At 37.6% G+C, this 22,880-nt stretch overlaps 1 protein-coding gene across 1 annotated transcript in view; it reads left to right on the top strand.

Annotated features, from left to right (window-relative positions):
• Positions 1-22,880, top strand: part of LOC124166859 (gamma-aminobutyric acid type B receptor subunit 2-like) — a 294,155-nt gene that overhangs the window by 895 nt on the left and 270,380 nt on the right. The gene's annotated exons all lie outside the window — the stretch shown is intronic.

The raw sequence follows: 22,880 nt of genomic DNA, 5'->3' as shown, positions 1-22,880 counted from the left end.
TCACATTTATTTGCATTTCACAAGTATTTAACGCTTCTAAAAGATGATCTTCACTCCAGGATATGAAATGCATCTTAACCCGGTAACGCCTGAATTAAAAATTTCATCCGAACTTTTTCGTAATATTTAATTTTAAAAACATTAAATTCCGATTAATTAGGTCCACATTTTATACTCTTATCACTAGTTGTCTTGAGGATACAGTCTGTTACCATGTGGTACCGCTGGGCCCTTAAGGGGTAAAAACAATCGAAATTAAATAAGCATTTCGAGTTTTACATTTTAATGCCAAAAACGTTAAATATTTTCTTTTTTCGCGAAAATAAAGATTCATTTTCATCCAAATTTACTCAAAAATGTCGAATCTTGCTTTTAAAAAGCAAGCTTTTCTGAAAAACGTAATTATAAATGTGGTTAAATGTTTAAAACTCTCAAAAATGCCTAACAAATTACAATAAAAAACAAAAAGGTACTCATAGTAATGCACTACCAGCTGGCACCATATGGCACCGCTAGGCGTTAACGGGTTAAGAATGATATTCATATTTTTCGTACTAAAAAGAACAAGTTTTGGTTTTGTGATCAATAGCTAGCGAGTAATTTTTTTATTCTTCGATATGACATAGCTATTTTCTCCTTTGCGAAGTTTTTTATCTTTATCTACTTCGTTTTTATCTCAATTTTTATACTTTCAAGACGTAATTACAGAGAAGTAGTTTCACTGAAAATAACATACAATGATGTTTTTATACCCCATTGAAACGATAAATAAACTTAATTTATGCATCATTGTGAAAGGGAAAAAAGGAATTTATATTTGCTAATGGGTGAAGACGAATTCGAACTGGTGAAATTTTTTCGGATGAAATGTTTGCTAGAAGACTTTTAAATAAATAAAACTTCTTTCAAAAATATGGAAGCGTGAAGGCATGTTTTAAAGTTAATAAATATATATTTTTCAATAAATATTTGTAATAGTTATGCAACAATTTTACCTAGATTATTTTCTAAGGAAATTATGCATCAAATCTAACCTATAGAAGAAAATATAGCCAAATATTTATTTTTCAGTATTTATGCCCAGGTTTTCAGCATGCATAGGTCTTAATGACAACTTTTGGTAGTTTTTATCATGAAAAAAATATGAAAAATGAATATGATTTGATGATTCATAATTTCTATTAATTACTTATATTTACATTTCAAATTTAATTTATGGAACGAGTTGTATAAAAGTCCAAAATTGCAATCCACTTTGCATTCACGTGCACGTTTTCGAACTCGGATAATAACTCGGTATTAAATTGCAAAGTATAAAAAAAATTCACGAACTCTTGCTTTACTTTGTGGTATTCCATTATAAGTTTTTCCTGGATATACACAATTACTTATACCACTTATTTCTTATCAGAGCGCGACCCAGATTTCAATGAATTATCATCATCTTTAGGCGCTAATTATGATTAAAAATCATAATTAGCGCCTAAAGATGATGATAATTCATTGAAACCCGGGTCGCGCTCTGATAAAAATAAGTGGTATGAGTAATTGTGTATATCCAGGAAAAACTTAAAGTATAAACATATTTTCATGACCAGGATCCGTTGTCCCATGCATTTGACGATATCAACGCAAAATTTTTGTAAGTCGGATATTTTATGTAATATTCATTTCGTGGGGGAATCAAACTAGGGATCCATATGAGATTTATGTTTTCTGTTCCGATGAACACCTACTCCGAGTCAGTCGCAGCGATGCCTTCACATTTTTCTCTCCCGGGACCATTGTTTTATCTCTCATTATTCTTGGCTACTACGACCTTTCTAGGAGCATTATTTTCACCCTCAACCCATTCCAACCCTATTCCCTCGCTTCTCTCTCCCTCCCACACCTCCTCACACCTTCTCCCTACCTAACTCCGCCACTCCCATGATGCTTTTCGCTCGCAAACCGAGGAACTTCGACCAATATATCTCCTCCCCCCCCGCTTCCCCCCTACTTTTCTCCCCATCCATATGGATTCCCGCCTCCATTAGTCGCATCCATTTGCGCAATTTATGCTCGATTCGGAACGGGGCTATTGCCGAAAGATTCGCCCTCCCACTCCACCACCCTCGGCTACGATTCGCAGAAAAAATTGAGTAGCGAGATCCGCAGCTTTCACTTCGAAGTCTTCCCTCCCCCTCCCCTCCAACCTCTCGAGTTCTATGCTATGGCTGGTAGGTTTGGGTGGCACCGGGAGATAAAAAAATAACATCCCCCACAATGCAGTGTTCTCCGTATACGTACACGACCTTCATATATTCTAGCGAGAGGATTCCCCAGCCACTGACGTCATTATCTGGCACGATATCTCTTCTTAGCTGTTCACCTCGATCTTACCTTTTATCTACAATCACCTTCGCTGGCGCTTTCTCTGAAAAAAGAGAGGTTGGAGTGTGCAATGATGCTGGTGATATTTTTTTAGCCTGGAATATATGGAAATATCACTGGAAACCTTCCATAAATATTTTCAGCGTGCCGCAGCGAGATTGGTTTTACCAGTATCTCAAGAGAGTACACGAAGAAAACATCGAGTAGTGCCCATCAAATTAAAAAATTTTCTTTAGCACCCTAATTAAGTCTGAAAAAAGGATATTTAAGGATCGAAGGTTTCACGTCGGAATAGGGATTTCGAGGTTTAAATTCGAGGGGAGTTCAGTTGGAGGGAATATCTTTAAAAATGAGAAATTTAAGGGGAATTGAAGTGAAAACCATTCAACCAGAGAATGTGCAAGTGGGTGCCGATAGAAAATAAAGTGAGAATTGCCGTGGCATTGTAAAAGAAGCGCCAATTAAGATATAGCTGCATTTTTTCATCAACTTCATTTTCCTTCGGCTAAAATGAGCTGTTCGCGCAGGAGATATTTGGTTCGGGCTGTTGCAGGAGCAAATTGCTATAAAAGCTAACAGGGCCGTCACAGCTAAACAACATTTGAGCCCTATATAATTTAGTTCTATGCAGTGGAGTAGCCAGTTATCTCTTTCGAGGAGTCCAAATCCTGGGGGGAAATTTTTGAAAGCAGGGTATTAAGTAGAGGATTTTTAACTAATTGAAACACTTTTCATGACTGCGTGGAAGTTATTTTGCTGTATAATGAAAGTACTTATATTATATTTGCCGACCAATGAAGTGGATTTTAATAACAACACATTTTTTTTTCTTAAACTCTAAAGAAAGATTTGTTTTCAATAACAACATCCGTTTTAAACCGATTCCACTCATTTTGATCAATATTTTCATTACCACGTTTTATTTTACACGCTTTCTTGTTTGTCCTTCCGGGGAAAATCTTACAACTCAAATTTCAACCACTTTCTGATTACCTATTGCGCTGAAATTTACAGAATAAGTCAGAACTTGATAACAATGCAATTTGCCTGCTCTTTTTCCACGATCGGAACAGTATTTCGCGAAATATTTTGAAATAAAAATTAAATCTGGAGTTCTAATAACGGTCACCAATATACGGGCGTTGAAATCATTATATCTGTATTTAATGACTTTAGAACGTAATTACAATAGTATATCGCCGAAGTTTCATTGTTATAGCATGCGACTGCTCTGCTGAGAATTCTCGGATCAAAACTCTTGAATAGCCTGTTTTATATCATATTTTGTTTTTATCTTTAACCGTTATTTGATATTTGGTATAATTTTATGTTAATCTCATGAAAACAAATGTGCAGTATTTAAATACATTATCACCTACTCTAAAATAATTTTGTGTGCTTGGGAGTGCTGGTCAGGAAAGATAAATAAGGAATAATATAAATAATAATATATAAAAATAAAGAATAATATATGAGGTTAACATAAAAACTCTACTGTCAATGAAATTCAACAGCCATGGTTATTGATTGCGTGACTTGTTCTATGGTTATTTCTTTGAATTGCTATGAACGAACTGTGTTTATCATTTACTTCGTAGAATATTGTTTAGTTACATGCAAGGAACCAGTAATTCAACTATGTTTTGTTTGTTTTTGATTGCATAAAGTTTTTCAGGCATGAAAAATTCGCTAAGTACACTTAAAAGCTCTTCAAATCCTAATTGAAAAATCGATGAGCTGAAAGTCGGTTTAAGTGAAGTTATCTCCGAAGTACTTGAAAGTATTCCTAATCAAAAGTATTAAAAAATTACAAAAGTGAAAGGTTCACGGAAAGTTTTTAAGAGCGAATGAAAGGTCATATTTCTTCATCGGTGCTCCCAAGGAGCTGTTTTCTGGATATATATAATAAAACCTTCTTTTGAAGGGACTACTTATTTCTTCTCGGACGGCTAAGCGACGTTAATGAGGCCTTGGAAACCTGATTTCACTTTACTCGATACATGAATAATTCATCGAGGAAGCTCAAACCACTTTGATGTTCGCTAAAAGTCGGGTTCGCCTTTTCCCGTCGATATGAAGCTCTCCATCGATCCGACAATCTCCGCGAGACTCAAAGGCACAGATTAGTCCCTTCTCCGTTTTATTTTCGCGCACTTTTGGACAAATATAAGGATTTCTCCTCCTCACTCTGCTACCCAAAAACCCACCCCCCCTGTCCTTTACACCGACGACGCGAGTACAACTCTCCCGTTGGGAGAGAGCGGTTTTGGGAATCGATCCAGAGGACCAACTTCACTCTTTTGATTGCGCGCAATCCCGGCATGCCTCTTTCCATCCGCTTGCCCTGTCATAACTCCTTTGGAACAATTTAAATCCCTCCTTCTCGCTTGTGAGATCCCTTCGTCTGTGAATTTATGTGCAATGAGCCAAAGGGATAATAATGCTCTAGGGAGAGAAACAATCTCTCACAGAAAGGGACGATCGTGTGATGGTGGTGAAAAATGTCCGTGGTGATAAAGAGCGTGTTGGATAGTTCTCTCTATGGACGAACTTTTTCAAGCGGAAAGTGATTCCTTTGCTTGACTCCGATGATCAACACGTTGGACAGAGTGTTTTCTCGGCAAACTATTATTTTAACCTCTTCAAACCCAGAGACACAACTCTGAGAACATGTTGAAAGTTTTGTATATTTATAGATTTTAAACCTTCGCATTTATTAGTTTGCTTTACCAATTTTGCTAATGATCTTGCTTGAGTTGGTCATGTCTCTCTCTAAGGAGACAATGGGCCTCATTGAATTGCATAAAGTTGAGGTTTTCACATTTTTATTATAAAAATAAATAAAAATTCTTGGGGAAAAACGGACTTTTCTCATTCTTTCTTCAGTCTACGTACATTCATTTTAGTATAATTGAATGGACACAATGAAAGTAGCTTAAACCTGGATAATAAATTTAGTATTTACCGATTTCAGTGCGAGCCATCTTGGAATCAGCCATGCGGACTTCGTCTACTGCGTATTCCACACTGACTTCTTCGACCGAAACATAATTCGGATTGGTTATCCTAGAGTTATTTTCAAAATGTGCTGTATTTAGCCACAAATCGCGTAACGAACATGCTGAGACGAGACAAAAATTGCGCTATTATTTCACCCCAAAGGGGGCACTGGGTCTGAGTAGGTTCATTTACTCAAGCAGTCTCATCATTTCTAAACCAATAGGTGACTTAAAATTTTTAATGCACCAGCTCTTTTTTATCAGTTGGCTATGGTTAGGGGTACTAAATAGAATTCTGCCTTGTCCGTCCTTCTGAGCTTCATTAGTGTTGCCACTTCTGTCACTTTGTAAATTCTTTTCAAAAACGTCCGCAGCGTGGCGATGTGGGCTGTGCGTTCCATTTATTCTCAACGTTTAAAGTATACCTTTTTGTCGAGGAATCTTCTTCATAAGTCATGAATTCGATAGTTTATAAGAATAAAAATATTAATTTCGTTTAACCCTCAAACGACGCGTCGCGACGTGCTGTCTGAGAGACCGCTGCGTTTTCAAAATTATGAAATTTTCAAAATTGCCATTTCAAAATATGTTTAACCTCGTGAGCGTCATAATTTTGTATAATGAGGACATTCCACTCTTAAAATTTAACGTTCTTATTATTTATTTCTGAAAATTTTGCAACCGAATTTTAGCAGCGGTCTGTGAGACCTCACGCCACTAAATTGGAAAAACCATTGGACGTAATGCTGGTAGAAATAATTTTAATAAGTTGTTAAAAACAATTCCTAGTGATTTTTCAAGAATAATAATTAATAATTTGTAAGAAAGCATTTTTAGTTGCATAACGTGGATAATTAAGTACTTAATTTAAAAAAGTGCGATAATAATAACTACTCAAGTGTTTTTGACATCAGTTTTTTTATCCTGTTTCAAATAACAATTTTTACTGAAAAAGTTGGTTCGCATTGGGAATGCATTACATTAAATATAAGTTTCATAATAGTTGAGAAGACAAAGAAAAAGTAAACAAAACAACAAAAATGCCGTTGCAACGTTTTATGAATTTTTGTTTTGTTGTGGTCTCCAAGACCGCACGTCACTCGTAGTGTAACAAATATTTCACGTCACTAGTTAAGGCTTAACATCCATAATTATTGTTTACTACGACGTGAAATTCGGATCGATCGACCGTTAGCGGCCCGTTTGGCGAGTTTTGTTAACTTATTTATTCTATGCGAGGGTGTTAGCAGACCCAGAAGCCCACTGGATAATCGTACTATATAATACACGTGACTATGGTATAAACCCATGGATCCCAAGTAGCCGAATTAATACGCAGTAAATACGTAAATTACTATTTTTACGATATAAAATCGTTAGCATTCCAAGGAAATTGCAATTCATAGAAGGACTTACGTATAACAGCGATTAAATTCCATATAAATATCACTTGGCACTGTATTTTAATCTTAATCTTATTGTACACATCCACTTCAAGATGGCTCTTCTCTTAACAATCTCTTATTTATCTTTCATCACCATAGCATCAAATCGGCAAAAAGAAATCAAAACAAAAACAAACATGCTCACAGACAAATAAAACACAACAAATGAATTCCAAAACAGAAAAACAAACTAAACACGTACAAAAGTGAATGCGGTCATAAATACACATACATCAGGACATCGAGATGAAATATATTAAAGTATTTGTTGGTCTATGATATAATGCCGTTTTGCTGAAAACCCTAAAAATAACCGTAGAACTTCGTTTAAAAGTTCTACAGGCATTGCAAAATGAAAGGAATACATTGATTTACTGACATTTAATGCAACAGTAACAATTAAAAAAATTAAAATTGCACTGGTAACAATTAACTGACCGCAAAAACACGCCGGGATGGGCTGCTCTCGGGGAAAAGGGTCGAGGATTATCCCCACTAGGAAAGGTCATTAAGGGGAGGAAGCGACTACCTGGTCAGTCCCGAGCCGAAAAAACTCCGTACGGGGCGAAAAAGAAAATCTCAAACCCTTCGTAGAGCCAAAAGCAACTTCCCGCGAAGGAGCTCGGCTCGAAAAGGTTAAACATTTTAATCAAGTGCATAGCTACAGTTGGATATTATGAGGGTCAAATTTTTATACCTATCATGCTCCAAGGGGGCATTGTGTGTATTACGTGCTGTGTACAATAGTGCATATCAAATTCGTCACTTGGCTTTCTTAAGACCATTTTAAAAATGTAAACCAGCCCTTATTATTCCTCTTCTGTCGCGTAGCGTATTGTAGTTATAGCCAAGTTACCATTATGACTATCCCACAGTCCCAGCAGGAAGTATATGCTTTCTAATATTGCATTGATGCAACATATTTAATGTCAGTTATTTTTGCAACTCGAAATGAGGAGACCAATGTTGAATATTTGTTCATTATCTTAATTGATTAATGAGGTAGTTCGCCCCATTAGAGATAATTAAATGAGCGCCGAATTAAGTTATTAGTCTACTGTAATTTTATTCAATTAAACGTACCTTTTCCTCATGAAATATATCCCCGCCTTGATAGTCAACTCGACCTTTTCCTTTATCTTCGAATCATCTAATAAATAGAGGTGCTTATTTGTGCAGTTGAATATTTTTGTCGCTCAAACAGCAACGTATCTATCATGTCATTTGTAACCCTTCCATCCTCGAACCATTGCTAATGGTTACGATTACGATACGGTGGGTAGTCGGTATTTCTCATCATTATACTCACCAAACATCCTTGACCTAATTACAGGATGCACAGGCTTCACATCATCTCTATCTGAATTCTGGGGAAAAACAAAAAACATTTCGAATTCTACAGCGATGGTGCTCATCCGTCAAAATTATGATCGCCAACCAAACGCTAGAGACTCTAAAATCGTGGGTTTTTTTATTACCAATTAATCTCGCGGCGATCAAGCGATATGCTGGTTCGCTCAGGAAATTGCGTCGGTATCCTAGCTACGAGCTGCACTAATGATGCCACTTGTTGATTGCAATCGAGGTTTTCTCGTCATGAAATTTCCAGAGGGGGCAAGCCGAAGGAAAAACAAAATTAAAATGGAAAGAAATACAAGACTGATTCCGTGTAATAAGATGAAAGGATGTGATCAAGAAGAAATCATTCCTGTTTTTAATTGATACCATTGATCGTGAGAATAAAGATTGCATTTGCAGTATTTTTTCATGCTTTCATGGGCAGAATGTGCCGAATAATCTCTCGCATGATGTAAGTGAGTTTTGAATGTATCATTTTGAAATAGAGTGATCATAATTTCAACTCCTTCCAGAGTTACTTGGCAGATCTTCATGCTCTAAGAATAAACGGTACTTCTACACATTCATTATCAATTCATTATCCTGGTCCAATTATAGCGTTTTTGCATCGTTTTTATGGATTTAAGAGCAGTAACTCCGGAATAGAGTTTAAATCGTTTTGATAACAGTTATACAGTAAGAAATAGAAACTTCCGGGCTATTTAATTCCATAAGAATTCACGGCTCCTGTAGCAATGAGTGATAATTAAAATAATCGTTCAATGCAGATAGAAGTTTTGTTAACCCATGCCCAAGCCAGCTGTGACGCGAAAATTCATTTCTGCCAGTAAATTAAAAATATAGTAATAGAGCTTTGCAAGCGTTAAATCGAAGTTAACGTAATTTATGAAGAATCGATATTTTTCGTTTATACCAATGAAATTCAAGTGTTTTTTTTTTTGCATGAATAAAATTTGGCGATTGTTTTCGGCATTTTCACCTTTCATTAACATTAACTGTGTATCTTGTGAGTCACATTAGTGAAGTTTTCGGTGGGTTAATTTTTTCTCTTTTACAGAAGTTTTAAGTTAAGAAATTCACTCGTATTAAGACACATTAATTATTAATTGGTTTAATTATAACCAATCAAGAATCAATTAGGAATGTATAAGTTATCTAATTAAAAAATACATACATCTATATATGTATCCATTGAAGCGTCTAAGCAATGTGAAATGATTGATAAAACGAGCAATTTTTTAAAGATAAGTGACATTCCTTCATTTTATCGCGGGATTTTGTACACAATATTTTGTCTAGGAACTCATTTTCTGATTTTTACGCCGCTATAAGAGTATTTTTTTTCATTGCCAACGCGAATCTCCGTGATTTTTCTACTTGCGGAACGGTAAATTACATCATCATATTGAAAATGTCGTCTCGTTGAGTTTCTAGTTTTGCTCAGTGTGTAACCTAATCAACGAACTTTTAGTAATGGTGGTTCTCTTTTCCTCAGAGGCTGAGCTTAATTTATCCACATCATCCTCCATCCCTAACGTTACAGTAGTTGTGACTTGTATCCCAAAATTTTGTTCGCATCTTCCATACACTTTGCATAATTATCTCCCCTAAAAAGTATAAACTTCCTAATTATTTATGTTGGTGGTGGTTTTCGGGTATTGCTGTGTAGAAAACATTTTAACTCGACGTTTCACTCCTCCTACTGGGAGCGTTATCAAGAGAATGGAAGGAATTTATTCTCGTCCCGAGCTTATATATGTTTTTCGCTACCCATTGTTGTGCCGGATTTGAATTTTAGGCGATAGCCGTTGGTCATTATATTGTGCTAGGAACCCTCTCCATATACGGCTGAGGTTATACCCATCCTCCCTATTAAAGTTATTAGGTCTTTTCGCAATCTCGATGGATTCACGTATAAGACGCGGATGGTATTCTTCCGTCTTCGCTAATACCCGTGTAGCGTCAAACATTATTCTATGCCCAGGGCTGGAGGCAAAATGTTCAGCAACAGCTGATGCGTCCCACTGATGTAATTTTAACGCTCTTTCGTGCTCCTTAAGCCTTTGGGAGATTGAACGCTTGCTCTGTCCCACGTAGCTTCTGCCGCAGCAGCAGGGAACCTCATACACTCCCATAGATTGAAGGGGAGGATGGCTATCCTTCGGTGAAGGTAGGATATTCTGAATCTTCTTCACGGTGCAGAAGCGAGTCTTAATGTTGCCTTTATGGAGGATTCTGGCGATTCTATCGGTGACACCGGAGATGTATGGAATTTTAGCGTATGTAAGTGGCTTCTTCCCCTTGTGGCTGTCATCTTGAGGAGGGTGTTTTTCTTTCATTGCTCTTTTAATGATAGAGACACTATAACCATTGCCTTTCAGTGCCCACATAAGGTGTTGCATTTCATCACTGATATGCTCAGCATCACACACGATTTTGGCTCTGTGGGTTAGCGTTTTAATGACGCAGGCCTTTTGTTGTGGGTGGTGATGCGATGTTGAATTCAGATACCTGTCTGTGTGGGTCTTCTTTCTGTACACTGAATGGCCTAGGCTTCCATCCATTTTTCTTTTAACCAGTACATCTAAGAAGGGGAGACAACCTCCTTCTTCGAGTTCTTTTGTGAATTTTATGTCTGGATGTACTGTATTTAGATGTACGTGGAATTCCTCAAGTTTTTCTTTTCCATGTGGCCAGATCACAAAAGTATCATCCACATATCTCAACCAGCATGATGGTTTCTTCGCGCTCGTCTCAAGTGCCTTCTTCTCGAAAAACTCCATATATAAATTGGCAATCACAGGTGAAAGTGGGGAACCCATTGCCGCACCACTTTTTTGTTCATAAATTTGCCCGTTGTAAAGGAAGTAATTGTTTCTAAGGCAGAATTCTACCAAGTTTGGGTAGTCTTCTGGTAGTCCATCACCTGTAAGAGTTCTTAAAATTTCCACTGAATCGGGGACAGGAACTTTGGTGAACAGCGACGTGACATCAAAGCTGACTAAAATATCTCTTTCGGTCACTCGAAGGTCTTTCAGGATCTCTATAAAATGCGCCGAATTTTTTATGAAGGAGTCCGTTCTACCTAACTTAGCTACCTAACGCTAACTTAGAGGTCGGCGAACCAATGGTATTTACAATAGGTCTCAGAGGTGTACCTTCCTTATGGATTTTTGGTAGACCATATAAGCGTGGAGCTCTGGATGCGGAGGGCATTAATTTCCAATGATTTTCCTCGGGAATTGAAGACCTGTTGATCAATTCTCTCACTTTGCGCTTGATTCTGGCTGTCGGGTCTTTATTTAGTCTCTCGTAAGTATCGTCATCCAAAAGGGAGAGAACTTTCTTGCCACATTCTTCCTTATTCATGATGACCGTTGCATTGCCTTTGTCAGCTGGAAGTACGAGGATGTTGTTATCACACTTTAATTCGTTCAAGTAACGTAGTTCAGCTGCTGATAAATTTAATTTAGGCATTTTTGAACGTCGAAGCACTCGCACAATTTCATGTCTCATGCTGTCAGCCTTGTCTGGAGGAAGTAGACGTATTGCAGCCTCTGCTCCTGCAATGATGTCTTCCGCTGGTAGGTATTTAGGCGCAATTGCAAAGTTCAACCCTTTTGAAAGAACTGAGACTGTCTCTTGGGCCAAATTCTTCTTTGATAGATTATAAACCGCACTTGGTAGTTCAGTCTGCGGCTTCTCCTGCCTCAATGCAAAATTTTCAAATTTGCGCTTCTGCTTGAGAGTGGTATCTTTGAGAGTATGAGCGGATGAACTATTAGTAATTCTATCTACGATGTCCCAGTACTCACGATTCAATATCCCAGAAAGCTCCAAATGAAGGTGATATAATTCCTCCGCCACCACAAAAAGTGACATACGCGTAGCACGAACACGTTCACGTAGGAGAGCTAGGCTGGTTCGCTTGAGAATATTCTTGGCCTTTGTAGTTTTCAGGTGGTGTTTCACTCTCACACAAGTTGGAATTATTTCCGTATCCCGGCACCGTTGTAGGAAGGCAAGGGATGAGAGAAGTTTACTCTTCTTATTTCGAAGACATTCCAGTCTTTTTATCTTCTTATAAATGTCCTCCCCGTAGAGGATATTAATTTTCGTCTGAAGATTTTCACAGCTTCTTTTATCTATGTTGGTGGTGGTTTTCGGGTATTCCTGTGTAGAAAACATTTTTACTCGACGTTTCAATCCTCCTACTGGGAGCGTTATCAAGAGAATGGAAGGAATAAAAATAGGGCATAGAATAATGTTTGACGCTACACGGGTATTAGCGAAGACGGAAGAATACCATCGGCGTCTTATACGCGAATCCATCGAGATAGCGAAAAGACCTAATAACTTTAATAGGGAGGATGGGTATATCCTCAGCCGTATATGGAGAGGGTTCCTAGCACAATATATTGACCAACGGCTATCGCCTAAAATTCAAATCCGGCACAACAATGGGTAGCGAAAAAACTTATATAATTTTCGTCTGAAGATTTTCACAGCTTCTTTTATCTATGTTGCTGGTGGTTTTCGGGTATTGCTGTGTAGAAAACATTTTTACTCGACGTTTCACTCCTCCTACTGGGAGCGTTATCAAGAGAATGGAAGGAATAATTTTCCTAATTATTTTTCATACTTTTTACATATGTAGTATATTGTACTCATTTTTTCTCTCATAAAGCCTAATTTCATCCAATGCCTTTTAACTATTATCTTGCGGTATTGAATTCGTAAATAATTTCTATATTTTCGGTAATTTCTATAATTCGTAACGTAATTTAATTAATTATTTTCCGAAATATTTTTGTGGAGCAGGAATGCACTGGTTATGAATTATTCTGGTTTTAACATGCGTCCAATTTCTCCTTTTACGAAAGTTGCTTCAGTTCAAAATGTAGTGCTTCGTTTTAGCTCATCATTTTATGATTCCAAGAATATTTTTCAACGTGAACGTGTAAATTACTTGTTCCCCGCTGAAACAGTAATGTAGGAAAAAGGCACCTAAGCTGGGGTGAGATGGCACGTGGTAAACTTTTCCGTGGACTGAATAGATTTTTCTCCACGTGTCACCGTAGGAATGAATATTGCTCTTTATTTTTCGCGTGGTAATGTAGCATTTTCCATATAATGAAAACCTCTGAGGGAATACTTTCAACTTCACGATTCAAACAAATCTGAACACATTTTTTCCGTATATCAACGCCGTGTAATGCACTAGCTGGAAAAAATTATGACCTCAGGAAGTGCTGCATAATATCTAAATTCTTCGCGAATGATTATTAAGCATTCATTTAATTATCGATAGTGCTAATGCATCCCTCATTACTTCTAATTACTTTTTTGAGTAACGATATGGTTTTATAAGGCATAAAAGTTTCTTAACTCCTTTGGTAGTTGATATTTTGTTCGGTTTTTTACAATCAAACAATATCATTACTTAAACTTTGAATTCATATATGGCCTGCAATTATATCGATTTATCGTTTGATTTTCCTCATTTTATTGAAGACTATTTTCTCATGTGTCTAAAAAAACTGTTCTTGTATATAAATGGCTAGCTAAATCGAATTTTCGCAGCTGCGACATTCATGCTTTGAGAAGGCTCTATTCTGAAACTAAGTCATTACATTTTCACAGAAAACGTCTAATTATTGCCATATCATTTTAATATTTGCCAAACTATGCGTATATAGTGTAGGAAGAGTTCTCAGGTTTCCAGCCGAGTCCAAGGGTTTTTCAGCACCGATTTTTCGAAGGCTGAGTCTGCCATCGTCTTCAGGGTGATTCACAGGTACCCGGCTGGGCCGCCGAGAACTCTTCCTCAAGTCTATTCACCGGGAAAACCTTAAATCCTTAATTATGTGTCATCATCACCATCATCACTGTTCAACAATCCTAGGATTGGTTTGATGCAGCTCTCCACTCAGTTCTCATATTAGCTAATCTTTTCACACCTACGTATTTCTTCTCTTTCACATCCTTCTTTACGTGTTCCATATATTTTGTACGAGGTCTTCCTTTTCCGTTCTTGCCTTCCACTTGTCCCTCGACGATTGTCTTCATCAGGCCATCATGTCTCAAGATGTGGCCTATAAGGTTGTTCCGTCTTCTTGTTAAGGTTTTCATGAGGCTTCTCTTCTCTCCTACTCTTCCTAGGATTTTCTCGTTACTAACTAGGTCGATCAATTTGATCTTCATCATTCTTCTGTAGCACCACATTTCAAAGGTCTCTATCCTTGCTTTCTCCGCTGCGGTCATTGTCCATGCCTCACTTCCGTATAGGAGCATACTCCAAATGTATGTTCTCATAAATTGTTTCTTTACTTCCATATTTAAGTTTCCCGCTGTAAGCAGGTCTCTCTTTTGGTGGAATGCTCTCTTCGCCTGAGCTATTCTGCTGATAATTTCTTTCTTACTTCTCTCGTCACTATATATACACTAATAACGGTAATGTATCTTCTAGTGCTCAGCTGTGACATGCGTTTCCTCAAGTGCGGAGCAAGCGAGAAGAGAAAATAGTTCGCTTCATTTCACGTGGGTGACCGCGAGAAACCTTTCGAACGCGGTCCTTTCGTATCGATTCCGGCCAATGCATGGCGCGAGTGGGCGGTCTGGGGGACGAAGGGGGAGGGAGGGGTCTTTATGTGGGGCCCCTGGGAGAGGCTTGGGCCCTGGGGAATGGGCGGAGCAACAGCCTTTCCGCTCCACTCCACTCTCCTCCACTTTCTCCCGCTCTTCTCATTTGGCTAATGCGGGCGAATATTTCGCAGCTGCGACATTCGTGCTTTGAGCAGGTCCTAGCCCGAAACGAAGTCGAACCATTTTCACAGAAAACTTTAAAATAGTCCCAAATTACTTTCCTCTCTGACACTCTATGCATATATGTGATGCCAAACTGACAATAAAAGGGATGGTAAAGGGTACAATTTGGAAGGAATTAAAGACGGCTTGACTCCATGCAAAGTGTAAAAGTAATAAACGATTTTAATTTCTCCTGGTGAATGATATTCAAGAATTCTTCTCTGGTTCTTCACCGTTTTAATTCAGTCATCTTGGCCGACGTTTCGGAAAGCAACTTGTCTTCCATTCTCAAGACGTGTAGTGTCATTGACAATGGAAGACAAGTCACTTTCCGAAATGTCGGTCAATACGACTTAATTAAGCTGGTGCAGAGCACAAGAAGAATTCCTGAATAAAATAAATAGTTTTTTTTTAATTAATAGTGAAAGTTAAAAAAAATTAATCTCGATACTTGCATTCGTTTTGGCAATACTTGGGCACCTGCAAACAAATGCATAATAAGCATAAGGAAAGTACAGATAGAATTCCAAAAGAACTTTAGCCAATCAGTTTACACCTGAGATTTATTGTTGTGCTCTGTCAACACAGTTCAGTGTGAATCTCGACAATCAGGTATTAACACGCCTTGAGAATGGAAAAAAGTCTTTTCCCGAAACGCCGGCCAATACGGCTTCATTAACAGGGTGCAGAGTCGAATATAATCGAGAGAGTCGAGAATAATAGCTGAAGTAATATTTTATTACTTTTGTTAATTTCTTACCAAAAAATGCGTTTACGTCACGTCAAACTTAAAAAAAAATTGTAGACATAGTCATAATTTGGAAGAAATTGAAGATAACTTGGTGCAAGAAAAATAAAAGAAGTAGGTAGTCACATATTACTTTTGTTAATTCATTACAAGTAAATGCGTCAACGTAATGCAAAACTGAAAAAATTGGTGGAAATGTCAAAATTTGTGAGAAATTGAAGATGACTTGAGTGCAAGCAAAACAGAAAAATAGTAAGTAACATGTTACTTTTGTTAATTTGTTACCAGTCTATGCGTTAACATAATGCCAAACTGAAGAACTTGGCGGAAATTTCACAAATTGTAAGACATTAAAGATGACATGACTGCAGAACAGAAATAGAAATAATTTGTTATCATAGCTCGGCCTGTGTGCCTAAAATGTTCTACTGATAATATTAATGAATAAAATATCCTTGTGGAGAGAGGAGAGGAGAACCAAATGGCCTCGTATATCCCTAGATATAGAATAATCAAGGCACGTAAAGTATTAGCATTATAATAAATTAGGCCTTCCATGTCAAATTTCTTGGGAAAAGAAATTTGAAATAATATATTTCATTAGACTTCTATGATAAGGCTACTCTATGCGTAAAAGTCATTTATTCAATATGTAAGTAGATGTGATTTTGAAAATAAACTGATATTTAGAGCCCTTCACTTTAATTCATTATTCAAAATAGCGCACCTGCCTACCTCGCGTAAGATATTTTTTGATTGATGTTTTCATTTTCGTCAAAATACGTTATAAATTAAAGAGGAGCTGCAGTCAACTTATTAAGCTTGAAAAGAGCTAATTTAAAAATACTCTCATTATATAATCGGTCGATTATATTCATTACGCTGTATCAAGGAAGGATCTATCGTCGGTTCATTTTTCTGAAAAAGCGCCAATTAAATATCCTCATTAAATAAGAAAGTGCGAATTTTTTGCATTCTGTTTTTTAGCATAAAATAATCTCTTCTGTGAAATCGCTGTTTAAAAAAGAAACCAAAAGTAGCAAAGAAACTCCTGTAACCTTCCACTTGGAAAGTTCAATGCACTTTTTGCCTTCATTTTTTTCATTTCTCTCCTCCCGTCAAAGGATTCGGATGACTGTAAATTGCGCGGAAAATTGGCAAAATAGGTTGCTCTGAAAAATGAACGAATCATCACGATGAATACGTGGCTGATTATTCAAATTTCTCCGGATCCAATCATCATTTCTCCCTCGGTTTAACTTTCGTTTTTTTTTATTTCTTCCCTGGACCAAAATGTCTTTTTATTCAGCACGCTTGAAATTGCTTTTTTTGAGGGACAAAGCCTGACTTTTGTGACCTTTAAAGCCAGTATAGCGATGAAACATTTCGACGTGTGATACTGCAAGTTTTTGCTCGCAGTTTCACGTTTGTGTTCGTGATGCTGCTCTGCGTGAGGTGAACTTCAAATCGACGAAAACTGAAAAAAGGTATCTTTCAAAGATAATCATACTCGTAATTAAAATCATATTTTTTCAAGCGAGGAATACTTTTCATCGAAAACATTACAAATCGTGGCAATTTTTTTTTAAGACTACTTGTGCCTTCCGCAAGTGTCGGTCAGGAGTACGCTGAATGACGGGCCTTTTGGTCAAAGATTTTGTCAAAAACCGGAAACAGCTATATTTTTAAGATTAATTTTTTTTAATTATTTGTCATTTTTTTCGTTATTTTTGTGTAGCAGGAGCTGATGATGAATTATTTAGTTTTTAAAGTGTATCCAATTTTTCGTTTTAAGAATGCTGCGTTATTTCAAAATGCTGAGAATGAATTTTGCTGGTTTTTATATGATTCCAGGAAAGTTTTTAACGCGAAGGTTGGAATGATTTTTGCCGGTAAACCCAGCAATTTTAATGAATTATTGGCTGATTATTCAAATATTCTTACGATCTAATCCTCATTTCTCCCTCACTTAAACCTCCGTTTCCATCTCTTCTCTGAACTGGGATGCCTTTTATTGCACACGTTTGGCTTAAGAATGAAGGAGATTCACTTTGTTGGCATCTAAAGCCAGTGTAACCATGTAAAAATACTCGATGTTATGTTGTAACTTTATGCACGTATCATCGTATTTTTATGGGCGTCATTAATGTTGCTCGGTCCATACTATGTGGCGTGAAGGGAACTCGAAATGACATATAAACTGCAATAATAAGTCCATCTTGGATTATGATACCCATCATTTTTGCACCGGCATAATCATTTTTGATAACATATAATTTTTTAAGAGCAAGATATTCACAAGAATTTTAATAATAATTTGCTCATGATTAAATTATTTCTACGTACGTGCCTGTAAGTAGAGTAATTTGGTGAAAGGCCTTAGTGTCATATTTAAGCCTGGCTAATTTTTTAAGAGCATCGGGCTTTGAATTATAGCCTTCATTGGCTAACCCGCTATTTAAGAGAGATTTGCATGGAATAAGAAAATCCACCCATACATTTAAAAACCTATAGCTTCCAATTTCATCTTTTACTTCTTTTTCGCTCGACACATGGCCATTATAGCTCTTATTCCTCCCTTTTCATTCTATTCTCTTGCTATTTAATTTCATATTTTTATTCATCTCATTTTACTTCCTTTACCACTTTCGGCATTGAACTAATTCTAGATCTTCCTCAAGTCATTTCCACTATTACCTTTTTTATTTTTCTCTTTACTACACGCTTTATTTCACTTCAATACTCACTGTTTTCCGGTTCATAATGTGCAGCGTGAAGTGAATTTTAAATCATCGAAAACTCCTTAAAGGTATCTAACTATGGTAATTCTTTCCTTTCCATGGTAATTCTAAATATTCTTTCTTTTTATCTTTCTAATAATACCTAGCCATAATGTTGTTTTGCACGTATTTTTATGCTTTTAAAGGCGTCCGTAATTTTTCTCGATTCATACTGTACTGCGTGAAACGAACTGGAAAAATGCAGTAATATGGATGATTAAACTCAGAATTTTAGCACTGAAAATTCAATTTTGAATAAATTATAATTTTACATCGAAATAATCACGAATTCTTTAATAATAACTTAATTATTTTTATCAAACATGGACCGCGAAATCCTCATTGAAGAATGAATGCCTAGCAAGTTCATGGAAATCTTACAGAAAAAAACGTTTGCTTATTTTTTTATTTCTCTCCTGCAGATATTTTTTGCGATTCTTCGCAACCAAACTATCTTTTCTATTTAACTCAATTTCAGAGACTCAAGAACAGAGACACTAAAAAATAAAAGTGCCATTTTCGGTCACTGCTTTGGACCTGTGCGTTGCAGCGTGCGATATAGGTCGAGCTGTTATGCTCATCAAGCATGCTATTTCTGGCTTCCGAAATGCGGCGGCGGAACATTTCTCGATAAATGGCGTGGGACGTTGTTGCCCGCGGCGACAATTGGTCCCTCGGCTAACGAGGACGGTTGGGGTAACGGATAAAGAGAGGAGGGAGGGTGGAGAAGGTAAGGGGTAAGGGTCCCTTTGAAACGTTGGGAAGAGTTGAAAGGTCCAGGTTGAAATAATGAACGTAGTCCAGCCGGTGTGGGTGGGGACGGAAGTTGAAGATACCTCGTCAGAGCTCAGACGTCTGGATCCTTCGTCTGCATAAATATATATATCTCTCTCTGCTCCCGCGGCAATTATAAGTCGCGTAAGCGCTTACCGTTGCCAATGCGAATGCCTGGGTTTTAAACTCGAAAAGCTGGGGAGAACACGGTGGTCACTTGAGTAAAGGGAAGCGGACATGAGACGATGCGTCCTTTTTATGTTTCATTCGGCCCGGTCTAGAACGTATTCACGAAGGGGAGCGAATATACATCCGGGGAGGATGAAAAGGTATCAGCCTCTGAAGGAAGGGACTTGCAGGTCGGAGATATCTGGGAGGCGAACCGTGGAGTAGCGGAAAATAAAACGTCAGGACGCTGAGACGCGACCCTTTGGCTTAAGAAACGGCGAGCTGCAGCGAGCCCTTTCATAAATCTGTGAATGGAACGAAGGCGAATGCACTGCCTTCTCTTTCCTTTTTAGTAAGATGGGCCGAGTTACTATTCAATAGGTAGAGTATTTATGGATTTGTACTCAGGTTGGCATTATCCCGATTGAGGCCTTTAGACACCCAAACAAAATCCTCGATTATGCGAGGAGGCCCTGGGGAATGACTGCCCCCCCAGCACTGAATATATAATATTCACATTCCTTAGGCTAATTCTGAGGTGAACTCTACCCTCGCCTATCATAACCAACCGTTGGGTTAAATCAAGGAGTGAGTCAGTGGCATAAAATACAGCCATGGGTAATACCTAAATGAGAAAAATTTATGATTTTGATGCACAGCAGACTCCCGATTTTCCAGCTGCGGTTTATCCAGGTTTCGGATTATCCGTGTATCATTGTTTGCTCTCGCTCAATTTTTTCCGCGATCGTTATATGCAAAAATAAAATCGGACGCAAAATCGTAGGATTACTGCATTAATGCTAGGATAAACCGGGTTTATTATTTCCGTTAAAATCCCCTTCGTAAAAATGGAAGTGATTGCGGGTTAGCTGCATTCACGAGAGCACCGTGCTCCCGTTTTCCAAGCCTCGCAGTGCGCGACCGCGCTCCGCGAAAAAGATCGCGAATTGGCGAAGAAAGCTCTCAATGAGTCCGGGAAGCACTCTAAAATAACAGAATAGCTGCGTAAATAATAATAGATTGTATGTTTTAGGCAAATTATGAGTATTGCCAGACATTTAAGTGAACGTTTGGGTTATCCGTGTTTTCCGATTATTCGTGCCCGGATAATCGGGATTGTACTGTTCTTCAATACTGATCATTAACTCATTTAGGATTGGTTGTACATCGATTACAAAAAACAAGTTAAAATTATGCCGTAGATTAAAAAAGACTTCAAAATTACCTTTTAAAAACTTATTAATAAAACAATGTCATCAGGAGTAATAATGACATAATGCGTGCATTACTCTACCGTCAATAACTATATGTAGGGAAATAGTTAATTCGGAGACATCGGTATCTGGTAACTGGTGATTGAGCAGTTATTCGCGAATTTTGAATTCTTGCGATATTAATGGGATATGAGCCTGGAAGATAAAATGTCACAGACGCTGAGGACAGAGACTACACTCGATGAAAATTCAAGGACAAAGGCTGAAGGAAATGAAAGATTTCCAACGTTGCTAATGGAAATTAAAACGCCAAGACGCTGCGACACATCCCTTCTTCTCGACTCATGAAAGGCTGAGTAGCCCTGAAGCTCTTTCATAATTCTGTGAATGGAACGAAGATAAATCCAGGTCTCACTTGCTACGAATTTATTCAAACTGTAAATCTGGTCCTTCAACATTAGAAGAAAATAAATTTCGATCAGGCTTCAATGGAGATGTTGAGGCAAGAATAAGGTATTTTTCACTCTCATCACTGTAATGAATCGTGAAATTTCACTAAACGTTTTGATATTTTGCTTTCTTTCCGATACCGCATTTCAAAAAATAGACTCAATCATTTAGGCGTCACCTTTTGGATATCATTAAGGTCAATTATAGAGGTAATTATGGTTCATTTCCCAGTTTTATATCGATACAACTATTACCTAACATTAAGTCTCATCTTCAGGTGTCCAGTAGTTTAAAGTCACCAGATTTCAAGTCATGTATAGTTTGGTATTCGGAGGAGGCGACTGATAGCTGAGGTCAACTGCTCCATGAGGGAAAGGTATATAAGTAAGGGTGGAGATAAAGTACAGTTGTCGGCATTTATTAGCCCGCTCTTAACTAAAGGCGCCAACGGGACCACGGCTTAACGTCCCATCCGACGGACGACGTGGTTTCCTCGAAATGTTCTCCACTCATCATTCAAGCAGGGATCGGGTAGTCTCTGAAAATTCTCTGCCACCGCCGGGATTTGAACACGAGCCCACGGGGTGGGAAGCTAATACCCTAGCCACCACACCAATCCGATCCCCTCAAGTCCTGCATCTGATGCCTAAAACTATTTTTACAACTCGTTCATTAATTCACTATAAGAATAGTGTACTACTTGCAACTTGTGGGTGGCATTTTATTGAATAATTGGTTATTTTATCTAGTGTATACATATGAAGACGTATTCGGGATCGGTATCACATGGGTTATTGAGTCTGACAGGGACTCTTGCTGACCTCTCTTGCAAACTTTAGGCGCCCTCAACCAAACTGAGAGTATAAGACCTTTGAAAGTTCTACATTCCGTATTTTATAGCCGTACGCTCCATTTTATGTTAGAATTTTCCCAATTTATTGTCGCCAGTGCACTTATTTCGAGTTTTTATTGAGGTTCAGTCATATGAGATTTCTTTCTTTTTCACGGACCCCCACTGAATTTCCCCAAGTTGGTGTTAAAACCGGGAAGGTGCATTGACTTTGCTTGTGTCTTAAGGCGTTGAGTAGCTAACAATGCCTGACATTTCGAGGGGCCTCAGTGGGAAGGAAGAACTCCGAAGTCCGAGGTTATTCACCGCTGTGTTTAATTTATCTTTTGCATCAAATTGAAATTTATGGATCACGTTAAGGTTTTATAAGAATTCTAATTTTTTAAATTTCATTCATGGCCATAGACGTATTTAGGGGACAGGGGCACGTGACCACCCCAGACGCTTAAAAATAGACGAGATTTTTTATTCATATATTAATAAATTTTCTATTTTAATATAAAAGTTTCAAATATGCACATATCAATAACTTTTATATTAAAATTAGAGTATATTTCGCAGAGTAATTGTTGCATATAGTTTTTAATCTCAAGTATAAGAAGATCGTTCGCCTGCCAGACCTCAGTCACCCACCCCCAAAAAAATACTGGATCCGCCCTTGTTCATGGCTATTGTCGCACAAATATTAAGGCAACTTTAATATCGTATATTGAACATTAAAATCATTAGGGAATAAAGCAATGAAGAATCGGGGAAGCGAGATTTTAAAAAAATAAAAAGAATTCCGACGCACAATTCTCTCTCATCGCATTGAAAGACGAAAAGTGCAGGAGAGGAGACTTCGTTGGCCGGGTCCCCTCTCGGATAAAAATAAAATAAATAAATACATATATGTGCAGATACCTACGTACAC

Source organism: Ischnura elegans, chromosome 10 (genome assembly GCF_921293095.1).
Source record: "Ischnura elegans chromosome 10, ioIscEleg1.1, whole genome shotgun sequence".
Classification (NCBI taxonomy): Eukaryota; Metazoa; Arthropoda; class Insecta; order Odonata; family Coenagrionidae; genus Ischnura; species Ischnura elegans.
Note: the sequence above shows the minus strand (reverse complement) of the source record. Positions and strands in the feature narration are given on the sequence as shown.